The following is a 20,866-nucleotide window of genomic DNA, read 5'->3' as shown; positions in this document are numbered from 1 at the left end:
TGTTCCTCTCTTTGATCGCAGTGTCTCTGCCCTTCTCTCTGCAGCTTGTCCACTGTCTGCCCTCGTCTTCTCTGCCACAGTGCTGTACTCTGTTTCTGCTGTCATCTAGCCTACGCTGTTCTTCATGAGCTCCAGAGGTCAACACGAGTAAACACTGGCCGACAGCCCAAACAGCATAGTGCTATTGATCTGGTTTGGTGGGAGAGGTGATGGGGTCTACTTGCAGGTCTCGAGGAGGGCTATGACCTCCAGGTCTAGACTATATCAGCCTGGGTCCTTCCAGTGTGGGCAGGTGCAGGAAAATCTGTTATCAGACCAACGATGGTCAAAGATGGTCAGCCAGTGTTGACCCATTGTGAATGCCTGAGTATGACCAAGCTCACAGGTGTATGGCTGCACATTTTGGTCCCCACCTGGGTGAATAATAAAGAAACAAACACAGGCAACCAACATCAAAAGGCATTAATGGCCTCATAATGGCCTACAGATTATGATTTTATTGATTGTATTCGTGTTTGTAATACTTTAAATACATCCACTGGGGAAAAAGTTGGTATACAAATTTAGGGCAACTTTAATTGGGCAATTAAGGTTCAACTCTTCCATGTTGCTTGCATACTGAGCAGTTGCAAACATTGTTTTAGCTAAAAATCTGTCTATAGTTTTAGAGTTTTGTTTTTCTTAATTTGATTTTAGTGTTACAGTGTAGCTTTCCTGGTAGCTTTGCTTTTAGGTTTCTCCCATTTGTCCCCTCCCTCAAGTTATTAAATGCTGTACAGATAGTAAAGTCCTTTCAGGCACATATGGCATTTTTGATTTTGGGTTATTTAGATAATATTGACTTGACTTGGCATTGTAAATGTATACAGGCTGGAAGGGGTCCACATCCCACAGGAATGGGATAACCAGCATTTTTCATAAAGGGGTATATGAGATTTTGGATGGTGGCTGTATGTTTAGGCAGTTTGAAATCTATGTTAGAGTCACTGTAACATGTGATCCATGTTGTTCTCATCCTTAAAAACAAACATAGATACTTAAAACATCATTCAACCAACAGTCTGTTGAGGTTAATATCAGTGAGGCCAGTTCCACATATATTGACATACAGGGTAAAAACTTTCCAATAACATCTGCAGGACACTGAGATGTAGTCCTTGAATCTTTAAAATATAAAGTCTTGTGGGTTTAAAACATAAGTCTGATACTGTGGCATCAATATCAGACATATGATTTGAGTAAGCAGCCTATTGAACAGCTCAGGGCATTGCAGTGTTTGATGTTTGAAAATACACAAATTTGTTCCACCAAGTTCTGTGTGCAGATGGGCAGCGATTAATCAGAGAGGTAACTGTGAAGTAGTTTGCAATTAGACTAGAAAGCTCTGAGGCATGCTAATTGAATCAGAAAATTAGCGACAGCTCTGTACTGATCTGTAATAGGCTAGCTGCTGCTTGCAGCAGGTGCTAGCCCACTCAGCTGTGGAACAAGGTATTTAAGTCACATTAGCAGCAGTAAAAATGTTCCTTGATACGGAACAGTTGGATTTTCTGCTCGTTTTCATCCCCCATGTCACCAGGTAGAGCCCAACAGCAAGCCCGAATACTTTGGCCATTTGCTGTACAAACAGTACAGACGGCACTTTAACAAACTCCAAGAGTTAGTGAAGAATTGATGTATGAAGACAAATGAAGAAAGAACCTAGGGATGAGCTTGAAAGTGATCAAATGTAAGAGATACATTGTTGTATTTTAACTGGGATAATATAGAAACCTCCTTGTTAACACAATGTATTTGTACTGTATGCATTTGTCTGTTTTTCTGGTCTTTCAGTAGTTTCTCTTTTTCTTGTATGCTGCTCCTCCTCGTTCTCCTCAACTGCACTTCCCCCTTCTGCAAGCACGCCCTCTCCCTCCTTTCGACAACCTCCCCAGGGCTCCTGTTTGCTGACATCGTTCTCTTAAACGACATGAAAAAGTGGTGAGAAATTAAAAATTGATCACTATTGAGCATGGGGTTGCCGTCTTCTCCCCTTGTTGGCAGCAAGGAGAGGAACAGAGAAATAGAGAGAGGGAGGCCGTCACTTTAGTGGGAAGGCTGTGTGAGCAAAAGTTCTTCTGGGGGTTTCCATAGAGTCAGAGTTAGGGAAGAGTGTGAAGGAGCGTAGAGGCGAGACGAGGCAGAGAGAGTGATGTTAGAAAGGATGAGAGGATGATGTAGAGGTAGAGAATTCCCCAGGCAGATAGTGTTGTGCCTCATAGTTCTGGCTTTAAAGGATGCTGCGTGCCACACATACTAGGAGCAGAGGCCATGACAGAGAGAAAGAAGGGTGTGTGTGAAGATGTGTGGGTCTGTGTGAGTGTGTGTGTGTGTGTGTGTGTTTTTGCACTTCAAGCAGGCAATATCGTCTTTTCTGCCTGTTGAGCCCCCCAGTCCTCCTCAACATTCTGATCCTGCCCCGACTCTGCTAACTCTGATATCTTCATCACATATGCCTGCCTGCAAACACACGTGCTCACACACACACACACACACACACACAATTGATTAGACTGACACACATACAAACACATATCTGTTAATGCTTGTGTAGCTCTAACACAAACACTCTCACATACATATATATCCTCTAAATATTTTCAGTTGTGATTGATCATGCTCATAAGGATTACTGTGCCGCTGTATACACTGCCTGTATTGATTTGTGTGTTTTTGTCTGTGTTTTCATGTTTTGGTGTCTGTGCTCTCCTTGAAATGAGCTAGGGTGGGATGAGGTCTTAGGTTGATGAGAAGCCATCTGCAATAAACCAATGTCATGCATTGATTTTCCTGGTAATGAGTTCTCACAATGCACACATGTGGCACACACAATAAACGCACACGTCATGCACACAGGTCAAAAGCTCTCCTCTCTTTATGGAAACATACATAAACGATCTGCAATGAGAACAAGCATCTAGAATATGTCTAGAGGTTGTAATAATGAAATGTCTTACAGATAGGTTTATGTGCCACATTTGTATGCACCATGCTAGCTGTCAGAACAGCAGAATTGCAAAAACGTTTTTTTTCCAAAATGTAAATTTTTTTTTTTTTTTTTTTTTAAAGGACCTTTCCAGTACTCGTGATAATCTTTACCTGACCCATAAACCACATTTTTTTAAATGGCAGTTTCTAAATAGCAAATAAATAACCCAATCCCTAATGCAGCTATGGCATGCCCCTCCAATTCCTGTTGATATTTCCTGAAGCTGTGTATGTGCCTTTATTGCAAATCGTACTCTGGCACAAATCCGAACTCTGTACTGTTCACCCCTCCAAAATTAGTCAGGAGAGCTTTTTTCTTTAAAGACTTTCTTTATCTCCGCAACCCCTTCTCTCTTTCTCTTCCTCTACATCTCTCCCTCCCCTGCTGTGAGGATAAGGGCACTCCCACTCTTACTCAACTGTGGAACATTTACACTGAGGTAACTGCGAGGTTAGCTTGATCAGCTTTTAGTTGGGAAAACTCTGGCACCTGCTGTGGAATAGGCCCTCAGGCACTTTGGCTTTCTACACCTAAACTTTTACTTTCAGTGTTTACCTCCACTCCCCGGTCAATCTACATATGACTGTGCAACCTTTCTTTTTTTATCAATTATACAACAGAACAGACTGTTTTTTACCCAAAAATGCATTAATTTTTATTCCTCGCTTAGTTTCTGAGAAGACATTTTCCTCTGGCAAAGGTCATGTGGTTGTTTAAGAATCGAATCAATCTGCAATACTCCTGCAATCTTTATACTTTACAGCAAATAGAAATCATGTGCCCTCCCTGTACAGCTGCAATTCATTCATCTGTGCTCCCGGCAGAATATTCCTTCACCAGCTTGTTAAACAATTTCAAATCTCAACGCCAACTCTAGCCTATTCATACAGTTGCCCCCCCCACCCCTCATATGCCCTCCCCCCGTCCCTCTATCCCTCCCTCTGTCCCTCCTCTGATCCCATTTCACAGTGGAACCATCAGGAGCTTATAACAGTCTCAGCCTTGGCCAGGGGCCCAAAACAGTGCATGGCCCGCCTGAACTCAGCTGTGAACTCTCAACCTTTCCCTTAGTGCCCTTCCCTCTCTAGTTAGCTGACTCCCCATTATTCAGACTCCATGTCTGCCTTTTTGGGAGGGTTTGGATGGGGGGCTTTGAGATGCAGTGGATGCTCTTATGAACAGTTTCCAAGGCAAGTCTAAACGATAACATAAACTCTGCTATTATGTGGACAGATTTAACCCATCCACTCAGCTAGGCAGCCATCCAAACCATCAGCTATTTAGCCCAGGGTTCATACTGCTGCTATCATGGTAGTCACCTAACACATCAGCAAGCCAGCCATCATTGTAGTAACAAAGCTGGGCTGAGTGAGACACACCCAATATTGTGTCCCCATAAAAGAAAAGGTTAATATGTCTTTTCTCACTTTCTTTTAAAACCACTTTGTATTTGGACTGGCACTGATTTCTTTGCAAATGATGGAAATCCTAGCCAATAACGGTATGCCTGTTTTAGTGATCATTGACACAAACCAGCAGCTTTAAACTGGACAAGACGTCTACTTTCCATGCTGCCCTTAGCTCACTTTCACTCTCCCTCTCTTTCTATTCCTCACCAGCCAGGCTCTTTCCTGAGCATCAGGAGTTACAATAATGAGTTTTGGGGGTTTTAAACAACTGAGCTCAGTCCATAGTAATTTGGGCCACTGGTTTTGCTATTCTGGCCTCCATGGCCCTCATCCTGCTTATTCTCTGCTGACGTTTAGGGGTCGTACGAGGGTCAGAGTAAAGGCAGTAGTCCAAGTATGCGCGGTGAAAGGGGCTGAACAATTATTTTTTGTTAATCTAATTGTTAAACTGTAAGCCATGAAAGCAGCCGTTCACTGAGCAGATATTGTGTCTTAGTATGATGGGGTTGGAAACCATGTCATGACATTTTTTGCTTTGGTACAGAGATAATGGCTGGTGCTGATGTTGCGCATGCTGTGCAGGTAACATTAAATAAAGTGCTCGACCCTTTCTGTGAGCAGCGTGCGGCCAAGGTGCTGACAGGACCAAGGCGCTCTAAACCCCTACCCTTGGCCGTGTTCCTGAATGTCAACCTGGCACAGGGAGCTGGTGCCATCATACCAGCTCTCAACTGTGTTCAGAGAATGGGGAGGGAGAGAAAGAAAGATGGGAATGTAGGCAGAGGTCGGTATCATGGGAATAAAGTGCAAAGGGTTTATAAGGGTTGGCTTCTCGAATAGTTCTGTGAAGAGATTTTACTGTGTGAGCATGTATACCCACACTTGTGTGTACTTGTGTATTTGTGTGACTTTATCCTTTGTGTGTCTGTGTGTGTATGTGTGATCTCAGTGACACACATCCCCTTTATGAGAGGCACATCACACTACAGATGACCCTGTTGGATGGCGATGGCCCTTTTAACTGCAGCACCCTGATGCAATCCGCTGTAAATACATTAAACCAAGCTGCAGAGGAGGAAGCTGCTTATCCATCCTCTCCTTCTCCATCGCTCTCTCCAGGCTCTTTCATCCTCTTTCCTCCTCTCTCTCGCTGCCTCCCTCTCATTTACTTAAATCTGTTTCACTGTATTTGTCTCATTTTCATTTTCTTTTATCCACTTTTTGGTTTCCTTTCTGTTTGTTACCTCTATCTCAAAGTTAAGCATGCAGACTCTCCCCAATCTCTAAAATACACTGACTTTAAACTCTGCTGAATTGGTTTACTGCCGTTTCTTAGAATTACTGCCTTACTGCCACCCCATCCACTATTCCCACCCGTCAACGCCTCACCTTTGCCGGCCATAAGTCTCAGTTCAAACCTTCCTGGAGGTCACAGGGAGTGCCAAAGGTGCGGTGAGTGACGTGGCACTTTGGCTGACCCCTGGCAGCTTGGCAGGGCTGCCTCCCTAATGAGATTAGCCGGGTAATGCCGACTCTGTGTCTGTTTCTCCTGCCGCCCAGCCCGGCCCACCCTGGGGCTCTTTATTTAGCCAGCAGCAGGACAGGGTGTGCCAGCATTCGCAGGTCGAGGGCAGGACAGGACCCACAAGCCCACTGCCCTCTCATGTCTCCCTTCCCCCAACCCAGCTTTCTGAACTGCCCGGCCTAGGTTTGGGTTTCACCATTTCTCTGTTGCCCTGTTTTGCTTTTGTTGTAGCTGTCTGTGAAACTCCCAAATCGAATCTGTCTCTGTGATTTAACTTGTCTCAATCGTTGTTTGTCAATAAGTGTCTCTGTCCATCTCTCCCCATTCTCTCATCACTATCCATTCCCCATGCAGGTAGAAGTGCCCTTTAATGCCCTGGACTGAACAATACTGGGCAATGATCAAACAATACCCTGATCCCTTGCAACACTCACACACACACACACTCTGCCCCGAGCCAGGCGACTGAGCAAGAAACCCAGGAACCTCAGCTCCCATGCGTACGTGTGACTGGCTTTGATGATTGCTCATAGCAGCGTTAAGTGCAAAGCTGCTCTTTGTACCGCCCTGCGAAGACACACAGACTTGGACAGTATTACCAAAGCCGTGGCCACCAGCCTGGAGCTAGTTATGTTGCCAGGTAGCTAGTTTACACATACAAGAAGAATTCATAGGAATTTTCGCTTATATCACTATGCTAAATTAACTTTCTCGGAATTACTGTAAACCTCTTTGCCTCTTCAGCCTCTTTTATCCCTTTGTTTGGGTGGCTCTGAGAGATGTTATTAGCACCCTTGTTAGCAGTGAGCGAGTTTAAGTGCCAATTAAACCGCCTACAACTTTGTCACCGTGACAGAGTGTTTTTATGAGAGGGCCCTTGACAGACAGGGGGCCTCCCATGGCACAGGTGTGCCCCCCTCAGCTCTAGGGTCACTTTCATCCTGGAGTGTGTGACAGCTCCTGTGAGTCTGACTATGCTTAGCAAGCCCAGGTGTCCAGGTGTGTGTGTGTGTGTGTGTGTGTGTGTGTGTGTGTGTGTGTGTGTGTGTGTGTGTGTGTGTGTGTGTGTGTGTGTGTGTGTGTGTGTGTGTGTGTGTGTGTGTGTGTGTGTGTGTGTGTGTGTGTGTGTACGTGTACGTGTACCAACACCTGCTTGGCTGTGGCCCTGGGGCACAGACAGGTTCAAGTTCCACCCAAACAAACATCCTGTACCAATATTCATTAGACATGTGTGTGTGTGTGTGTGTGTGTGAGGGGCTACATGTGTGAATGTATTTTTGTCTGCATAAGGCTGGCACAGTGTGTGTTACCAACAGACTTATACTGTATGCCCCCCTGTGCTCATCATTTTCACTGACGGATTGTGTTACCAAGATGTGTCAAAGTCTGCTTTTTTTCTCAGACGGACTGCAAAGCTTTGCTCTTCACCTTGTGATTGCTCTTGATCACACTGGCATCGGGCTCTGACATTTTGTGTCCCAGTTTGCCTCTGGCCACATGAGAACACTGTGGACAAAATGTGTCATCCCCAGCCAAGAGCAATATTTAGAGAGGTGAATTCACCTTAACCCGAATCCTCTTTCTCTGTCTTTCAGTTTAACACCTCTCTCTTTCCCATAGACATGCCAGAATGCACTCTGAAAGGGACTCTCTCTCACTCCTCCTCCCTCTTTATCTATCGCTCCAGCACAGACAAGTCGCAAAATGCATGTTGAAAAGAAGAGAAATGCACACGCACACATGTACACGTGAACGCACAAACACACATACTGTCCCCCAACCCCATATCACATTGCTGATATGAATCTTTACAAAAGAGAAAAGAAATCCTGTTGAATAAAATGAAATTGTGAGGTGGATTTAGAGGCCTCCATGTTAATCTCTAAAGACAAGTGCAAACATAATAGCCATGCAGTCGGATGTACAAGAAACTTAATTAACTGGAGACCTTGTCCATAGATGGCAGGTCAAGGGAATCTCACCCACACAGTATCTTTTTGAGTCGAGGCAATGCTCTGTATTTCTACTTACTGAAAAGCTCCCTCAACCTTTAAAACTCTTTTTATATCTCTGTAAGTCTCTGGAGAACATGCAGTATTTCACTCTATATGTATGTATTTGCACATTTATGTCAGTGGCTTAGCCAAGCTGTGTTCCCATCTGCAGCTTTTCTTTGGAGTTGCCAATTCCAAATCTTTAACTAGTGACATGTTTTCTTAAAGGGACATGTGAGTAACACAGGCTTAAGACGAACTGCATTTAGATAAGAATATGACAAACAGTCATGTCGTTTTCCCTCTTGCTTATTTAATACATTTTTATGGATTTAATTTATTTGCTCAACTGTGTTTCATGTAAACCCTGTTATCTCTTATCCGTTTTCATTTTTTTCATTCCAACAAATAAAACCATACTAAACAGACAATACTAACAATACACATGCATTAGTATGAGAATCTCAAAGATAATTTCTCATCTCCTTGACTTAAAAAAAGTCACAACTAAATGAATCTCAGATATTTCCTGCAATTTTCTGCAAAACAGTAAAGTGTCCCTACGTGAGGGCTTGGCTCTTTTTTTGTGGTGGTTCTATATTTGCAGATGGTCGGTTTGGAGGGAAATACGTTTATTTAAAACTTTCTGATTTGTTTTGCTCAATTGCAAACCGATTTTCTTTAAATAGTACCTCTTGTGAAACCAATGAGACAGCACCGTGAGTTTGTGAGACCCTTTTTATGAATGAGTTACTGTAGACAAATCTGCCTGTTGGTTGGGTATGTATTCACATTTTCCTTATTTCCCACTGAGGTTGTGTCACAGGACATGGTGCCATGATCAGAATCCATGGAGCGGCCCATCATAGTTAGTGCCTCCCACAGGGATTCTGTAGCAAGACAACCCCTGGACATACGATGGGGTCTCTTGTCTGATCACCAGCAAGTCACAGTGCACACACATAAGAAAGCCAGGTAGCTGTAGAGTGAGACTTTGTCCAGCCTTCATTAATATGGGGGCTTGTAGAGTTTTGGAGCTCAAGACTTTGCTGAGCTGTTCTATTAGAAGCAAAAAGATGTATTTAAAACATTGCTCTGTACTATACTCTCTGTACTCTCAACTTTTTTGAGACTTGATCAGCCAATGTAAGAAAATAATACAGTAAACAGGAAAACAAATACTAAATTTCAGTATGTTACTGCCTCTGGGGGTTTAGAGAAAGTGAAAGTGAGTTCATGTAAGGTGAAAAGTGTCAGAAGGGTAAGAGTCAGATAAACACATTAAATGAGTAACTGAGGGAGAAGAGGATAAAGTAGTCAGAGACAGCATGGAAAAAATAAGTGCATGTAGAGAAAGAGAGAAAAGAGCAGCCAGAGAGAGAGGAAGATGGGAGAAAGGATCCCTCTGGATGGAGAGATTGTAACATCACACTGTAGGGTCCCTTATGGGACAGCTGCAGACGGAGCACACTCCCTGCTGCATGCAGGAAGAGGAAGCTTTGCCAGCATGGAAAACATACAAGAGAGGAGCGGGAGACGAGAGGAGCAGAGAAAAACGCAGTTCCCCCCAGAGACGAAGTGGGAATTTTCTACTAGCACAAACACTCTGTAGGCAGATTGCTGAGAGAGATAAGGGGAGGAGATGGCAGAGAATAAGGAAGGAGAGGGATGCTGGAAGAAAGGAGGAGGATGATGCATAGCTGATATGTTGGGAAAGTAGAGGAGACAGGTTCAAGACCAAGAAAAGTGGAGTGGTAATACTTTGAAATTGTTAAAGTCATTTGTTACATAATAGTAAATTAAAATTGACCAGAATTTGCTGTGTGATTCAGTGTGTTTGCTTTTGATTGTATGTATAATGCACAAAAAAACAATACTTACAATTAAAGATTTTCTTCACAGCACTATCATTTTCTTAAAGAGGTTATATTATGCCCTTTTTGGGGTTTGTATTTAATCTATGTACCTACTAAAGTATGTTCACAATAGCTAAAGTTTGAAAAAAGTGTCTGTTTTCATGTACTGCCGCTCCATGTGTCCACGTTCAGAGTCCCCACGTGTGCCAAGTCTGATCTGATTGGTCGGCCTGTCAGCTCTGCCGTAATTGGTCAGTCGCTCAGCACGGTTCTCGGAAATGTCAAGCCCCTTTTACCATATTGGGAATGCAGCCACTTTGGCTCCGACTGGAGCAAAAACATTAGCACCTTAGCACTACTGTGCTACCGCAGGCTGCAGCATATCGTGGGCGTGCTATAGAAGTTAACGGGCGTGCAACATGAGCTGCAGGGCTTGCCACAACGAGCCAATGGGCTTAGATCAGTGATCTCACACTGACAAGACGTCACACTGGCAATTTTTTTTCGAGGGGGGCTAGAACCGAGCGCTACATGCAGCTAATGCTACAGCTAACAGGAGGAGGTAGGAGAAGCCGCGTTTCCGCGGACTTTGAATTTTTGCACATAGATGTGCCTAAACATGCACAGGACACATGGAAAACACACTAAAGAGCATATAAAACCAGAAAAAGCATAATATGACCCCTTTAAATCAATGCTGTTGACATGGCTACGGCCATATTTCCTCAAAATTGCTTAAATAAGAATAAAAGTTTCATAGAATATAACGTTCACTCTCACCTTAGACTTGATCTTTTTCTCGATCCACCAAACTGCCATCATTGGCTACTCTTCATTCCATCTGTGCACTGATCAGCATGTTGAAAACTATGGATACCCTTCATTGATATAGAGTGTAACATTTGATATCCAAACTGGTTTGACAACCAACAAGGCTGTAAAACATAACCAATAAAGTCCCATTAGTTTGATGTCTAAATATATTTATATATAATATATAATGTATGAGTGCGCACCACTGGTAAGTGTGGAGAGGCCAGCTGAAAAGTGCCATTAAATCGGATAACTTAAGTGCTGTATTAGTGCACCTCAGTCAGAGCCACAGGGTCATCAGAGAGGCTCTGATCAGAGGTCAGAGTGTGTTGCTATGAAATGAGGCATTACTACTCACCAACAAAGCAATAAATACAGAAAGAAACCTTAACTGCTGTAAAATATGAGGCAGCACTCTCATTTTGTAGCATATAGGGTGTGCGTGTCTGTCGGTGTATGTGTGTGCTAAAGAGTGTGTCGGCTGCGGTTTCGCTAAAGGGAGGAAAGAGGATGGGGTTAGGGAGGGGTTTAATATGCTACTTTAGCCCTCGGGGGCCTGTACAGTTGAAAGTCAGTGCATGAGGCGTGCAGAATCACACCAGCCTGCATTACAGAGGGACCAGGGAGGGGGGGGGGGGGGGGGGTGGATTGGACAGGCAGGGTGGGGGGCTGCTATAAAAAGTGAAATCATATCACTTAGCAGCTGAGTGCAGATAAAGCTGTGTTTGAACTGGGAGGCATAAATTATACATTGTAAACAGAGCGTTGGGAGACTACGGCTCGTTTAAATTATGACAGAGGGTAGTTTTTCTCCTCTACTTTTTTCTTTCCCACTCTTGTGTTTCTGCTTCCCTCGCTCACATTTTCCTTCCTCCCTTTCTGTCAGTCCTTCTGTCCTGCTGAATTTTTTATCTGACACCTCTCTATTTACATGTTCTCCATCTCCTGCCTAACAAGTAGAAAACGCCACACAAATACCTCCTTAATTACATTTGTTTGTAAACTTTGTGTCTGTCGTCTGACTAAGTTTGTTTTTATTTTCTGCTTGGTTTTTGCTTTGCATTGTGAAATGCAATGTCCCCTCTCCAAGCCTTCCTCTACAGTGTTATTGAGATGTAGCATTTCACACACGTCATGGACACAGGACGAAATTGGGTGAGCGTTCTGGCAGCCCCCTATATTATTTGATCAATGATCCCCCCCCCCTGCATAGTTCAACTTAGGCTGCTGTGTTTTTTTAAAAGGTGTCTTCGTCCCTCCTGACAAGTGCAAGGTTATTGATCAGTTTATTCAATTTGCTGTTGACCGCTCGGCACCATCTCTCTGCTCACAAGTCAATAGTGGAGGATTGAGAGGGTGAGTGCCTCCCCTGACCTCCCCTCCCTCAATCTCTGACTCGTCCCGTCTATCCCACCACACATACACAATCACACACATATAGTAAAACGCACACACATGAATAAAATGAATGACTCTCTCTGCCAGTTGTACCCACACCTCTGATCCCAGCTACAATTTTGATTAGTCTTGAAGTGCTGCAAGGTCAAGGCAGCGCTGTGTGTGTATCTGGTGTTAGCTGATGCTGTCAGATAAAGGTCTTAAGCTCTGTTGGGGGGGGATGTTGCTCTGTGGTGTTTTTCTGTGTGTCTGTGCCAGGGTGGGTGTAGATTGTGTCTGCTCTAGAGGTGATCTGGGCAACTGTGAAACAGGGATCAGTGACCTTGCCCTGTTTGGCACACACAGCTCAAGTTGTGAGTCTAGTGAGTGTGTTTGCATCCATGTTTGTTCTTGTTCTGATTAGAAAAAGTCTTCCAAAGCAAGGACTGTTGGACAGTGTTCAGACCGACTGTACTGCATCAAAAAAAGGACTCAGCTTTAGTCTGGGCTATTGCTACAGATGCAATAATGGAGGACAAATGTTGTGTTGTTTTGTTACTTATAGGTAAATGGCAGCTTAGGATAATGTTTCCAAGCGCAATCTACCAGGTGTATGTGACTACAGATATTTGGTTTAGTGCAACAGTGTGGCCTTATGTCACTGTCGATTGTTTTTATTTGTTTTTTTTTGTTTTTTGTTTTTTTTTAAGATTTATTTTTGGGCATTTTGGGCCTTTATCGGAGAGATAGGACAGTGGATAGAGTCGGAAATCACAAAAGGAGCCACGGGTCAGATTTGAACCCGGGCTGCCCGCTTGGAGGACCACAGCCATCCATACATGGGGCACATGCTCTAACCACTGTGCCACCAGCCCCCCATAGTTGTTGTTTTTTAAAGAGAGTTCTGTGTTGATAAAAAACATTGTTATTGTGATGTAGATTCTGCACCATTTTTAAGTGACTAAAACATATTTCTGCATCTAGGAAATGTAATGCTTGTCCTGCACCTCTGTGTCTTTACTGGTATGCTTCACTGATATGCTTCTCCAAGAAAGTTGTTAAATATCTTTATTTTGAGTTTCTGAATTAGCATATCGCAGTTTCCCTCTCTGCTCATCATTTCGGGACTTAGTTCATTTATGGAGACCACACTGGGGGCTTCCACCCCTGCCTCTGCATGGAGTGGGAGGAGATAATTATTCTCTTTCTGACTGAAACATTTCTATGAAAAATGCATGCAGCTGGGATTCCAAGCAGCTTATCAAAAGGTTAACTCTTCCCCATAGTTGTCTGTGCCTACAAAAGGGAGTGTTTCCAACAACAGTGGCAGCGTCGGGCCGCTCTGTGTTTTTCTGCTGTTTTGTTTGGCTGTTTTCAACATCGTGGTGACCTGCCGCTGGCCTGGAGCTTTGTTTTCCTAAAGTTAACTTTCAATCAAGAGACGAGCCAGCTGTTGTTTGTGTTGTGTTCTGTACATCATCTCTTAAGCAGCCATCTGAGTACGGATTCACTGCAAAAGGACTCTGTGTGATACAGTTTCTTCATATTATTGTTCTTCAGCTTCATTAACACAATGAAACACTGGCAATGCATGTACCCTAACATCTTAACTACTTTTACAGCTTCTTAGTTTTGTCACTTTTTTTTTTTTTTTTAGACATAATCTCTATCCATCATGAAGTCTGACCGAGCAGAACATTTTTCCTGGCCAATGCTTACAATATGCTGTATTCAGTATACATGTCATTGTGCTTGATAGCTCCTTAGATCATCTCATTGAGATTCAAAAATCTTGTGCCTTTTTCACCTTCACGTACACTGTATTCCCACATACACTTCTGTCACTCATTCATTCACATGCATGCACACACACAAAATCTACTATAACACACACACGTAGACACACACACATAGACACACACACACACACTTCAGGACTTATGTGGCATGAACGCTGCCTGGGAAAGTGATAGCAGGAGAAAAGAAGCTCTGGAGAGTGAGTTATCTCTTAAGATGTCATTGAGGGGCGCCTCTCTTCTCTCCCTCTCCTTCCCTCTATCATTCTCTCTTTCTTCCCCTCTCTCTCTGCCTCTCTCTCTCTCTCTCTCTCTCTCTCTCTCTTGTTTCCACTTGCTCTCTCAAATCATGTTTGCCTTCAGTGGTATTCAGACAGTCCAAGGACAAAGTAGAGATATGCTGGGAGCAATGGACTGTCCGTCAGTGTGTTTGCTCGTGTGCGTGAGAGAGAAAGGGAGAAAGAGAGAGAGAGGGGTTGATGTTGAGTCTTTGAAGCTGTTTTCTCTTCGTCCTGACAAATCGGAGTGTCTTCCCTCTCTGTTTAACCCCCTGATGCTGCATCACACACACTCACACACACTAACAAAACTCACTTCTGAGGCTGCGGTGGACACAGATAACATCCTAATGCACAGCTTGCTCTTGTCGAGGTCGCGCCCTTGTGTTTAAGGACTGCTACATTAACTTCATTTGATATTTATTGACTTGTCAAGGTGACTGTAATGATATTAAATATTTCACTCCCATAACGAAGTAAGCGATATGTTCGCTTTCTCTGATTATTCACACCTCTAAGCCTTGTATTTGCACCATCAAGCCAGAGGTCTTCATATTATTATTAAGTCATGCAGTGTGTCAGTGTGGCCTTGGCTTGTCTGACTGAAGCAGACTGAAGTAGATGGCCCCGGGGTCTGTGACCCTGAGACAGCCACACACACACACACACACACACACCCACACACACAAAACCAACCAGATGCCTGACCTACTCCCCTCCTGCCCCTAACACACACACACACATAACCTATCCTGGAGACAGACTTCTACATTTGTGTGTGTATATGTGTGTGCAGAGCAGCTGTTCCCTTCTCCCAGACAAACAAGGGAAATCCTCCTTGTCTTCCCTTGTCCATCACAGGCCTTCTCACTGTCCAAGTGCACGTGGGCTCCTGCAAACCCAAGAGATTTTACAAACGCACATGTACACACACACATCCACACACTCAGCCCCTTGGCTCCAGTCGGGTTCCCCTGACGCAGGGACACACGCAGACAGGAAGTTTGAGGAGAGGTTTGTGTCAGTTTGCTTCTCTTAGAACACTTCAGGAGTGACCCTCTCTTGACCGAGCGGCTTCCTCCTCCTCCATCTCTCCATAAACAGGCACATCCCTGCGACTGAAGGCGGCCCCTTCGCCAAGTGTAATAACATCACTCATGTTTTGATGTGAGGCGGGACATCTATGTGCTTTAGGGAGGCTGACACACGTAGACACGAAGAAACTATGTGTGTGCATTTCCGTCTGGGTTTTCTCTGATTGCAAGGATGGCATATCTTCGTCATGGAGGAAACCACGTTAACCTGTCACCTTAGCAGTCTCCTCTCCTCCCACTATTTATCCATTGTGTGACCTTAAAACACACTTTTGTACATGCACACGCAGGCAAACCCCGCTCAGAAATACACACATAAAGAGGGGTTGTCCACTGATCTTGTTGAGTGTGTGTCAACTCCATTAGCACATTCCCAGATAGGGCCAGAGCCCTCTTATCTGTGGCGACCCATTAATTACACTTTGTTCCCTTAAGTGATCTATTTCAGACCTGCTCCACCCTCAAACACCCACTCTCTGCAATCTCCTACCCTGGCCTGCTCCTCCCCCACCTGACCTGTCCTTCTCTTTTCTCCTTTCCTTTCCTTTCCTCTTCACTCCTCTCTTCTCCATCCACATCTATCCTATCCTCTACCCTTCAAACCACTGCTTTAACCCTCTCTCTATGTGTAACAGTGCATGGGAGCACAAGGTCATATAATATAGTTGTTGTATACCTCCACAGCAGGTGTATTTATGTGTGTAATAGAGACACACATACAAATTGCTCACAAGAGCCTAAGTTGGGGGCATCTATTTTGAATGTTTCATCAGGATTTCTCTAAACAGTGTGGAAACCATACAGTCTATTATACCACACACTCATGTGGTCCTTAAGAGCCCCCCTTCTTTTTCCTTTAAGCCATGTGGTCACTTTCTCTGAGCATTTTCTGTTCTCTTTTGCAAACTTTGAAGGACTCTTCCTCCTCACATGAACACCAGCATATTTGTCCCCCTTCATGTCTGCCTTCGTGCGATGTTGTATGTTAAATCCTGTATTTTTATATTACTGTAGCATTTTGACAATCAAGCCATGTTTCTATCTTTTATGGTTGCCGGCATCTATGTGTAGACAATATTGTCTTAAGTCCTCAGAGAGAAATCCAAGCAGCTCAACTAGTCGAACCATTTGCATTGCTTTCCTTTTTGTCTCCAAAAGCAAAACTGCTTTTTCCTGAAATACATGTGTTTTCTACGCTGTGTGTTATTGACACAGAAGACAAACACATATAAAATGTCAATCATTTGTGTCTACCACACTGCCCCTTAATACCCAACACTACGAAGAACATGCAACAAGGCATTTTTAAACAATGTAAGCAATGGAATCAGCAAGTGTAGTGTTTTCTAAATGTTTATGACAAGAGGAGAATATATAAATGTTGAAATGGAAAGAAAAAAAGAGAATACTGTGATTTACATTCCCTTACCATGCTGCCACTGCATAATGCCATTCTCTGCAGTTATACCTTGCACAAAGCATATGCAGTGTTTGTGCTCTATTGTTTAGAGCTCAGACAACCTGGTTAGTGAAGGAAGGCTGTGTGTAAGGTGTGTGATCACCACTGCCTTGTGTGGATGTGGGTTCTCACAGTCAAAGCTTTCTATTCTGTTACCATAGACTCTGAATGCGGCCTGTCTTTCTTACAGGTGCAAGGGGGCCTCTCTCACCCCTCTCCCCCTCCTCCACCTCTTTTGTGACTGACTGATGTGTGTTTGTCTGATATTGTGGAAGTGTGCGTGTGTGTGCGTGTGTGTGTGTGTGTGCGTGTGTGTGTGTGTGTGTGTGTGTGTGTGTGTGTGTGTGTGTGTGTGTGTGTGTGTGTGTGTGTGTGTGTGTGTGTGTGTTTCTATGCCTGGTATTATCCTGAAGGTGCTGGGGAGGTGCATGTGTGTGTGTGTGTGTGTGTGTGTGTGTGTGTGCCAGACCTCATTGTGTTGAAGTGGAGCAGAGGTTGTGTGTTTATGTGTGTGAGGAGTGTCGTGAAGTGGTGTAGCAAGTGTCCAGTTTGGCTTGGATTTGGTGTATTGACTCTGTGTGTGGGTTTGTGAGTGTGTGCATGGACACACAAGTGCCCGAGCTCGGGCTACACTACTGGCTTCACCAAGGTCGTATGTTCTGACCCTTGCCCAGGCTTCACGATGTGTCTATGTGTTAGTGTGTGTATGCGCTCATGCCTATGGGAGCGCACGTACTCGCATGCATGCAGTGCCTCCACTAATGGACAGTCTTTGTGGGGGCCTCTCTTTTCAGCCATGCTGCTTTTCAGACACATTGTGCCTGGGCATAGAAACAGAAGCTCTCCATTGCCCTTCAATAGGCCAAAAACAAAACCGTGTCAGGCGAGCTAGCAGCCCCTGAGTGTTTGCCATTTAAGTCCTGACCAATGGTGGTGCAGCAGGAACAAAGGGCCTGGACAGGGAAGGAGGCCTACACTGTTTACAGTGCTAATGTCTGGTTGGCACTTCCAACAAGGCCCCTCCATACACATACATGTGTGCGCACACTCGGTCATTCAATCCCTTTCTTTCTGTGTTGCTCTCTGTCACATGTGGACACTAAATCGGGTACATGCGCAGACGTGGTTTATAAGGGGAGAGGGAAGGATGGCTATCACAATTCTTTCTTTTATAAGTTTGCAAAAGTATACATTTTAAGATATTTGTTGTACGTCTAACGTGAATTATATTCAGACATATTTCATTCTTTTTTTAATGTATTTCGAGTCATGTCTTAAATTTGATCTGAAATGAAAAAAAGATAGATGTGTGTCCCTGTTATTTAACGTCACATATTATTTCAATGTTAGAGGTAAATGAGACAAAGGGTAACTAAGGTTTTTGTAAAATGCCACACACAGCTGCCTCTCCTCTTACTCCAAAGTGTCTCATCCCATTTCAGCCGAGCAGAAAAAAAACGTGACATCGAGAGGTGCTGTCATAGGCGACGGGCATGTTTGGGTTTTTGATTTTTAGAGGAGAGGGTAGAGGCTGACACCGGTATCAAATAGCTCATGCCGTCCTTGGACTGGGGTTATCTTGTAAATACTCCGCTCCAAGTCTATAAAAGCGAGGGTCCTTTATGATGGCCAAGGCCACTCGTTCACGTTAAAATAAAAAAGCACTCAGTGCAGGCTCAGTGTCTGGGTGGGGAAGGATAGATGAAGGAAAGAAGTAGAAAGTGTCTTTTGTTTGGAGTCCCTGTTGTCCCAAGTTTTTCTCTTCCTACAATTACTGTACATAGAATTTAAAGTAGCTTACATTGAGGATTGTTCCTGCAAGTTTAATGTGATATTCTCTCTTCTCCAGGCTCTCATTCAATTTTATTTCTGTCTCTCTTCTGCTTGTATTTCATTCCATGTAAATACAGAGTCCCCTCAGCGGGCCCTGTAGCTACTGATTCAGGTTCCTCATCTCTGGATGTGTAATGAGTTCTTCCTTGTTTTTGTCTAACAACAACACACAATAATAAGCAAAGTAATTAAAAGCAGTGTTCGAAGGAGATGGGGGGGGGGCGTTGTAGACCTAGCTTACCAACAAGCTTTTAAAATGAATTGCATTGCAGTGGTAATACTGGTTTGATGAAATTAGCTCTTTTTGGGGTTGCCTTTGTTTATTTTCTTTATCTTAAGCAATATTATTAAATCAATCTTTTTTTTTTGTACATTTTTTATAGTTTTTTGTTTTTTTTCAATCCCTTTACTGTAGAGATAGGACAGCGGACAGAGTCTAAAATCAGGGAGAGAGAGTAGGGAGTGACATGCGGGAAAGGAGCCACAGGTGGGATTCTAACCCGGGCCGTGCATGAAGGACTACAGCCTTCATACATGGGGCGCGTGCACTAACCACTACCCTACCAGTGCAGCACTAAATCATTCTTTGTTTGTATAGCACCAATTCAAAACAAATATTATCTCAACACACTAGACAACAAGGGCAGGTCTAGACCGTACTCTTTGTTAAATTGAGTCTCTTCTGCTCCTGCTGCTGTGTGAAGGCTTCGTTTCATGTTGATTTTTATGAAAAAATTATGACACAAAGAATAAATAAAAGTCTTCTTATACCTGTTACACTATCTTTGGATTGACATGGATGTCATCACCTTGAGTGGAGATTGAGGGGTGCTGGTGGGGAATTGTGGGGGTTAATTTCCATTTAATTAACTTTTAGCTGAGGACAACATCTCCACCTTTTGTTAAAGATGACAGAGGTGCTCTGGCTTTGTGCATGACTGTCAGTCCTGTCTGGCTCTCTGACCTTGTCTCCGGTGGCAGAATGTTCGACCCTTTCCAACGGACAGCCACATGGGACATAAATGACATTCTTGACTTAAATGCTTGTCTGCAAACAAGATGACAATGCGCCTAACTGACTGTACCCACGTGTGCATTTTATATTGACATTCACAGACAAACTTTATGTACACACACACCAAGGAAGATCATCTAATATCAGAGAGCGTCAGTGGCGGAAATCCGATCGTCTGACAACCAGGATACAGATAGCGATTCCCCATCGCTGATCCATGCAACAGATAGTTTCCACAAACAGAACCCCGGCTAAGGTTACATTCGGCACTGGCCCACACCCCAATGCACTGCTCTGCCTCACATCAAGATAAAACAAAAGCTTAGGTTAGTGTTGATAGGAAATCAATAAGAAAAGGCAATGTTTGCTTTAGATTTTTGATGAAAACTGTGACAAGAGGAAATGAGAAAATATTTGCTTTTGCATGCAGTAATATCGGGCATATCAGTCCGCTTAGGTATTCTGTTTTTGTAATTTTCACTCCATGATAATATCATTGTTCGTCTCCTTTTTTAATTGAAGCTCATTAAATGTTTAACCCAAATGTCAGTGTGTTGATAGAGCGCTCCTAATTATTTAAAGAATACCACAGAAAGAAAAGTATCATCACTTTACATTTCCCTTGCCTCAACGTCCTAATAATTATTGGAATATGTATTTATATTAAAAAAGGAAGCAAAGAGATATGGCCCCCTTCACATCAATGTAATTACGAATCACAAAAAAAGTTTGATTCAAATAAAATAGGCCATTTGTACACAAGCAATTAACTGCTGTGGCTTTAAATAATGTAGCCCAGATGGAACCTAATTATAGTCGGCATGCTTTGATTCAGGCTTTATGTTGGAGTATCACTCGGGGCGTCACTTTGGCTTTTCAGTCACCTAGCGTTTGTTTTGAAATTTGTGACAATCAGAGGCGATTACCATTTGTAACAGCATGCAGTGTTTGGTGCAGAGGGAAGAAAGCATGGCCCATAGCTATGGAGGAGTTTCCTTGTTTCCTTTTAACAGCTCAAAACTCTCTCCCTGTTCCCTAACCTCACTGCACACAAATGATAACAACGGTGCTTGTGTGTTTAGGGGGAGGGTAAAGTGGGTTTGTGGTGCATGTGTGTGTGCCATCCATGAGTAGACAGTTGCTTGTGACTAACGTGTTTTTGTGTGTGTCAGTGTCTTGTACCAGTGTGGAGTCAGGGGGAGATCAAACAGTCAGTCAATTACCTTGAGAGGGCTCCAGTGGCAGTGACAGAGTGGAGGAGGCTAAATATCCAGGATCAAATACTCTCCTCTGCCTGTCACATAATGAGGAGGCCTCGCCGGGCGAGCACAACACACACTGACTGTTCAAACACGAGGGCGAGGGTTAGACGACGCACTGAAACTCTGC

At 43.7% G+C, this 20,866-nt stretch overlaps 1 protein-coding gene across 2 annotated transcripts in view; it reads left to right on the top strand.

The window, feature by feature from the left end:
• The window catches only part of arb2a (ARB2 cotranscriptional regulator A), a 145,415-nt gene that overhangs the window by 118,930 nt on the left and 5,619 nt on the right, over positions 1–20,866 (top strand). The gene's annotated exons all lie outside the window — the stretch shown is intronic.

The sequence above is a fragment of the Labrus bergylta genome, chromosome 2 (assembly GCF_963930695.1).
Source record: "Labrus bergylta chromosome 2, fLabBer1.1, whole genome shotgun sequence".
Classification (NCBI taxonomy): Eukaryota; Metazoa; Chordata; class Actinopteri; order Labriformes; family Labridae; genus Labrus; species Labrus bergylta.
The sequence above is the reverse complement of the archived record's forward strand: the minus strand, read 5'-3'. Positions and strand labels throughout refer to the sequence as shown.